We start from the raw sequence: 6,798 nt of genomic DNA on the forward strand, positions 1-6,798 counted from the left end.
TCCCCGCAGTCCCTGTCCCGCTCCTGGCGCCGGGACTGCCCTCGGGCCGCCACCCCCGCCCGTGTCCCCGCGCCCACGGGCCACCCGGGCCGGCTCCCGGAGCGGGGGGGCTCTGAGCCAGCCCTCCCTGTCCCTTCCTATTGGCAGACGGTGGCTTGAGGCGAGGAGTTCCGTGCTGCCTTCAGCTCCTCTCTGCTGACAGAGAGGCGCCCCGGAGCGGGTGGGGACGCAGCACGATCTGGGGGGCAGCAGATGGCACCCTGCTGGCAGATAAGGTGCCAGCTCTGTCCCGTTCCTTTCACTGAACCTGGAGGTGCCACCGGAGTGCTCTGCCCTCAGGTGTGGACTGACAGCTTGAACAAGACCCCTGGCAGCGGGAAGGTACCAGCACAAACATACGTGTGTGAACATGGGATACGACATCCAAAGGATGCATGTGTAGGGCAAGGAAGGGCACTTGTTGGCTCAATCTGACTTGTCAAATGTTGAATGCAAATTTGCTAGAAAGGTTTGTTTACTACTTGATTTTAGCCCAGGAAATACAAATGTATCTCAGGGCTTTTTAGATGTGCTTAAGTACAGATTGACTAATGATCAAAGAAAGCTCATCTTGTAGGAATGCATTGCTGAGCTGTGAAATTGACACGTATCTCAGGAATTCTGTTCCTCTGCCCAGTTATATCACCTTGCAGTACAAGACAGGATCCTTTGCTTCCAGCTACAGTGGCTGTCCCTCTCCACCCTGTTTTATATCCCAGAAAGGCTAGACCGGAGTCCCTCACCAACAAAACTGTCTTCATCAATACTCCAAGGACAGCCCTGCAGCCAACAAGTTTCTGCAGTGGCCACATTCGGAGGACAGCTGTGGCAACACAGTTTCAGAAACTGAGGGAGCACCAAGCTGCTTAGGCCTGTCTGTGAGCCCACTTCCTAACATAAACTCTCATCTTCATCTGAGCTAGCCTGTCGGCACTAACTGGCATAGATTTAGGACACTGGTGTTAAAAACCCTCTCAAGACATCAACCTGAGAAGGTTTAAGCAAGATTCTGGACTTTTTGCTTCCACAGCTGTATTCTCAGCTGCTTGAATGAACAATAATTAGAGCTGAATCAGGTGATTTCTAACATGGAAAGGGTTTTTTAGCTGTGAGCCAGAGGCTTCATATTGTCTAAGTATCAGAAGCCAAGGGAAGAAAATTAATTAACTCGCTTTCCTGGATGTGGCTAAAATAATCCTTTTACAAATGGACTTTTGTTATTTACCCGTCAAGATTCTTGTGAAGAGAAGACATGTTCCCTGCCAGGAAGTGTCACAGATAATATGAAATGCCCAGACACTGGGCCAAGTAACCTTTAGCACTCAAATCCACCTCCCTCTGTTATCAGTACACATCTAATCCACCTCTCTTTTCCAGTCAGCTCATACACAGCTGACCAATCTATCTAAGGGAATCACCGCTGAAGGGAAATGCCCAACTGCTTTAGTTCCCTTTTGATGGGTTTTTCCAGTGGGGGTTGGGGATGGATGTAAAGAAGGTGGTAAACCCTAAGGCAAAGAAAGCAGAGAAGGCTGGCAAAGGAGAGGATATATTCTGCTTGAGCTATCAAGGATTCAAAGTGTCTTTCTGGGTTATGGAGGCATCCAGGAAAGTGAAAGCTGCAAAGAATCAATTAAACAGTGAAAAGCAACAAATTGTTTTCAATTCTTTTTAATCTTAGATCTCAGTTTGTTGAGTCTTATTTTAAACCCCAAGGAACGTGCAACACAGACAGAAAATTCAGGGTGTCCAAGACTTTCTTACCAGTCTGGAATCCAAACTGCAACTCCAAGCTTCAGACTACTCCTATTGCAGTTTGTGCAATGGAAAAATCTGCAGGAGAGCCTGAAATCTACGTTCAACCACCCTGACAGACGCGTTTGAAAGTGAAACAAAAGCACTCATGTTCAGATGCTTCTGTTTCCAGACTTTGTCTCTTTTAATCTTCCATACACTGAGTAATGTATTTTGGAAAATTTTCCTCTGGTCAAATATGGGCTGAAATTATGAAACCACACTTTTCTTGCTTTAAAGGTATTTGCATTGCTCTGGTTAGTTTGTGTGGTGAGCTCCTGACCTCGAAGCATAGGCATTACTTTATGTGAAGCCAATGGAAGCTTTGGCTTCCTTAAGGATATGGGTTAAGGCCCTACATTTGTACTGTTTTACGCCACTGTATGACCTAAATGAGATTAGAATAATAAATCCTGATTTATTATGAGGGTTTTATTTAGACATGTTTTGAGTATGAGGTCTGTGTCAGGATTAATAGTGAAATCTAACATGCCCAGGCACAGAGAAAGCCCAACAATGAAAGGACATTTTTTTCCCTTGAGAAAACTGGTTCCCAGCCCTCTGTTTGGCTTTTAACAGAGTTGCTAAATGTTGAATGGCAGAGAGATGCTGGATCCCAGAGATCATGACGTAGACCACAACTTGGAAATGAGCCCATTCCGAATCAAGGACAGAAGTATGCCATCAGCAGTATTTTCCAAGGCTAAGTACTTATGCTCTGCAATGAAGTAACATTAAAAAAAAAAAAATCTTCAAACAAGGTTCTCAGAATCCATAGACAAACGAGAAATTATAGGCTCAGGGTTTATTGGCTAATTCATCTGTCATATTGAGAAGGCACTAGTTTAGGTGCTTGCCCTGTAGTTAAATCAGATTGCTGCATCTGTTCAAAGGAAATATCCATTTTTTTCAGCATCCTGGCCACCGTGTCTCATCAAGCAATGTGACATCTTGTCATGTAATGTACCAAATTGCATTGGCCTAAGTATTAAATGCAAAGGTGTGTGCTCACACCACATAGTTAAATTTCTCTATTCTAATAGTCACATTACAAAAGGATTCAGAGGAATTTGTCTTTTCAAAAGATTATTTAAATTGAAATGAGCAGAGTGCACAGAATTGAGCTCATACTTTTGTGGGACACAAAATGAAATAGGATGAGGTGTAAGTGTTGTGACAAACCTGGGTGAATTAAATAATGATGAATTCCATGGTATCTCTACCCTTTGCCTAATTCAGAGTATTAATACTCCCACTCTCTACCAGATACTTGGCAGATCTTGTTCAACATGAGATTTCTGTCCCACTTGTTTTTTTGAGTAGAAATAGGAAGAACTATTTACTTCAAAATGTTGTTGAGTTTTGTAATCATAGGCCTCATGGGGTGCAGAGCAAAAGAAAATGTTGAACCAGAATACCAGTTTATTTTTGTTTGTTTTGGAAAGAGGCCTATGTGACAGCCTCTCCTGGTATGTCTCAGCTGGGTTGGAACTGGATGGAATGGCCTCACAATTTTGCAGATAACTTTAGGGGAAAGCAACTTTTGAAGAAGGACAGACTTTAAAGTCCAACTATGATATTTTATTTAGTACTTCAGGTTTAAACCATGACAGCCTGGTAGTTATAAGAAACACAATCCAAGAAGTCATGAAGCCTCCAAAGAATGAAAAACCTGCCCATGCAACTGAGGACAAATTTTTTGGACTGCCATAGTATAAAATCAAATATGAAGATGGTTCAGTACCTAACAAAATCTTAAGTTACTTTATTATCTTCCCTACCCGGAAGTGCATTTTTCTGCAAAGCCCTTTCTAAAAGACTTTTAGAACTACACACTGGTAAGAGTCCTGAGTTGCTGAGTGCTAACAGTCTTGCCAGCAAATTCATTAACTGCAAGTGTCATCAAAAAACGAGAACTCAGGCCTCGTTGCACAGGAGCAGGGGCAGCAGTTCAACTTGCAGAATCCGGACACTTTATGTTATCTACTTTTGTTCATTTCAAGTCAAATAGCAGTGGGACAGCCTAGATAAGCAACTTTTTGAACACTGGAGGTTCAGTGAAGTTTCTTTCTTTGACCAATGACCCTTAGAAAGAAAACAGAAACAGATCGTTTGGAATTGCCCAACATCGATAGACAGCAGCAGGACTGTGCTGAAGACCAAGAAGTGGCTGAACTTCCTAAGCACTGGAAATTTGGTCTATTAAGAAGTTTCTTATAATGCTGCAATGCAGAATTTCACAACTAAGCTTTGCTCACCTATGTCAAGGACACTTGTCTGGGGCACAGTCTGTGCGACCACTGTTTTTGCTGTTCCATGGCAACACCTGACTGAGGCAGCAGCAGTTTTCCTTAGCTGTTTACACGTTCCTGCAAAGCATGGGTGGGCAATCACATCCACAAGGGCACAAACCAACAGTTTGTTGAGTGGAAATGAATTCCTGCTCCCCTGTACATTTTACAGAATACTTCAGGCATGTGGCAGTGTTAAAATCCTGGTGCCCCTTGCTGAAGGAATGCAGTGGACGCCTTTACCCCATGTAGCAGGTTAAAGTCTGATAGCACAAGCTGTGAAGAGTTGTTATAGGTCACTGATAAAAAGCAATAGAGTGCTTATGGCCACTGTGGGTTAATGATAGCCACAAGCATAATCAGAAAGTTTGTGCTGAGAGCAGAGTGGTGGTGTGTAACCCAGTGAATTTATTAATGCTCTCCTTTGCCCTCTAGATAGTGTATGTGTGCACTGGGGTTGTGGAGACTGACAGATGCACAAGGCTGGCCTACTGGTGGAACTGAGGAAGGCTAGGAAGATGTTCTCCTTGTCTGCTAGAAGGAAGTATGTATCAATATAGGGAAAATGTTTTCCTGATCTGGGAGATGGAGCCTTCTGTAGTATGTATTGAAATATAATTTATTATATCCTATTTGTTGTATATATTTTCTAAACTCCTGTTCAGGCCATGTTTCCCATCCTTACCTAATGAACATTACAGCCTGAGTACAGACAGCTTCTCTGAAAAACTTGCTTTAGCAACTGCTTAGCTTTTCATGTCCTACCCTGGTATCAAGCAAATTCTTTTCTTTTCTTTTTTCTCTTTTCTCTCTTTTCTTTTCTTTTCTTTTCTTTTCTTTTCTTTTCTTTTCTTTTCTTTTCTTTTCTTTTCTTTTCTTTTCTTTTCTTTTCTTTCTTTTTTTTTCTTTTCTTTTCTTTTCTTTTCTTTTCTTTTCTTTTCTTTTCTTTTCTTTTCTTTTCTTTTCTTTTCTTTTTTTTTCTTTTTTCCAGGAATTAAGCAGGATCTAGGATCATGTGCTCATTCAAAACTAAGTCCAAGTTTATTTGTGCTGAAGCCATAGAATTCTTTTTCTGCAAGCTATAACATATCTCTGCACATGTACGTGATTTTTAGTGCTTAGATATTTCTTATCCTCCCTCATCTTTGCCATACTCATTCTGTGTTCTGTACATTTCTATACATAGTCAAATTGACTGTCACCCAGTGCTGTGTATCACCCTGCTTCTGTAAGCTGTTTATCTGGGATTTCCAAGGCTGACTGCTCCTGGTAAGAGCCTTAAAATCATATCTAGAAACCTTAACCAATGGCCAGATTTACAGAAACACTGAAAACCCACAAATCCTTTTGCAGTCAATGGGACCTGAGTTTACTTAGCACCTTGAAAATCAAACTGCTTTAGTTTTGGTACCTAACCTTGACTTTGGAACACAGCTATAAGGGTTCAGTGTGGGTGTTTTTAGGGCAGAATGGGGTTCACTTTGAGATATTTTTAAGTAGATATCCAAATGTATATATATAGTATTTATATTATTAAGCACAATTATAATAATTGTCTTTTTCATCAAAACAGTAGTTTTGAACTCCTCTTAGTGCAAGGCATTAACAATGGAAATCATTATTTTGATACTGTCAGTTTCTGCATACCATGTACACTGTGCTAGTTCATTACATGGACTCTTCCACCACAGGAATCTTTTTTCACTGTTCACCAGACATGTGGGGTCCTCCCTGGGGATTGGTCTGGGTAATAAGCACTTCTTGTAATCAGCTTACTATAAATGACAGAGAAAAACATGGCAGTGCTTCAGCCATAACCAAGGGATCTATTAAAAACCTTGTTGTTTTATGGTACATGATGCTATACATGACGTAGAGATATATGAAGAATTTCGACCACACTACAAATGTCTAAACCACTCAGTTTCAGTTCCCACTTCTCACCCCCGTGAGTCAAACCCATCAGCCTGCCATAGCACCTATTAATTTATAAATTTCATCCCAAGGGCACATCTGCACACTTGTGAGAAGGCGTGTCTGGTCAGCTGTTTCCACAGTGATGGCACAAAAGCAACCGAGAAGAAAAGAACCTGTAGCTGCATGTATGCTTTGGTGAATTTAGATCTCTAGGAGGTTTTATTTTGTTCCTCTATATGCTAGGTTTGGAAGTCCTGATGTGCCTTTTCTCCCATGCTAATGAAGCATCTTATAAGAAAAAGAAGAAACTGAATGTATTAGATTTGCTGTGCAAGTTCTGTATTTCTTTGTAAACACAAAGGTCTATGCAATGCCAAGCTGAGCTGTTACAGCTTACAGCAGTTTGCATTTCATGAGTACTCGAAGGTGCTAAAAATGATTTCTAACAAAATGCAGCTAAATGAAGTACTTGTTAAGCAGGAAAAAAGACAAAAAAAAAGCTACAAAGACATGATGTGGCTGCCACTGGGAAAATGTCAGGCACCTGCTTCTTGTAGAATATAGAGCATTACTTAACTCATTTAAAATCCAGAAAATTTTCCTTAGGAAAAAAATTTGCAGTAAACCGTTCAGGGGCTGGTGGATTTCTTTGTTTCTTAAGGATGGTAAAGATTTGTGCAGAGACATCAGCAAAGAGCAGCTTTCTGAGCTGTTCCCTGCCAATTGCTGACAAAGGCAGTCCTAATGAATCATTCTG

The 6,798-nt window shown here is 41.4% G+C and overlaps 1 long non-coding RNA gene across 1 annotated transcript; it reads left to right on the plus strand.

The window, feature by feature from the left end:
* The first annotated feature begins 48 nt into the window (after positions 1 to 48).
* LOC109143540 lies at positions 49 to 5,394 on the plus strand. The gene is made up of 3 exons (XR_002043784.1): positions 49 to 381; positions 4,560 to 4,668; positions 5,311 to 5,394. It is a non-coding gene; the product is annotated as an uncharacterized LOC109143540 (long non-coding RNA).
* Positions 5,395 to 6,798: the final 1,404 nt, after the last annotated feature.

This window comes from Corvus cornix, chromosome 3 (genome assembly GCF_000738735.6).
Source record: "Corvus cornix cornix isolate S_Up_H32 chromosome 3, ASM73873v5, whole genome shotgun sequence".
In the NCBI taxonomy this organism is placed as follows: Eukaryota; Metazoa; Chordata; class Aves; order Passeriformes; family Corvidae; genus Corvus; species Corvus cornix.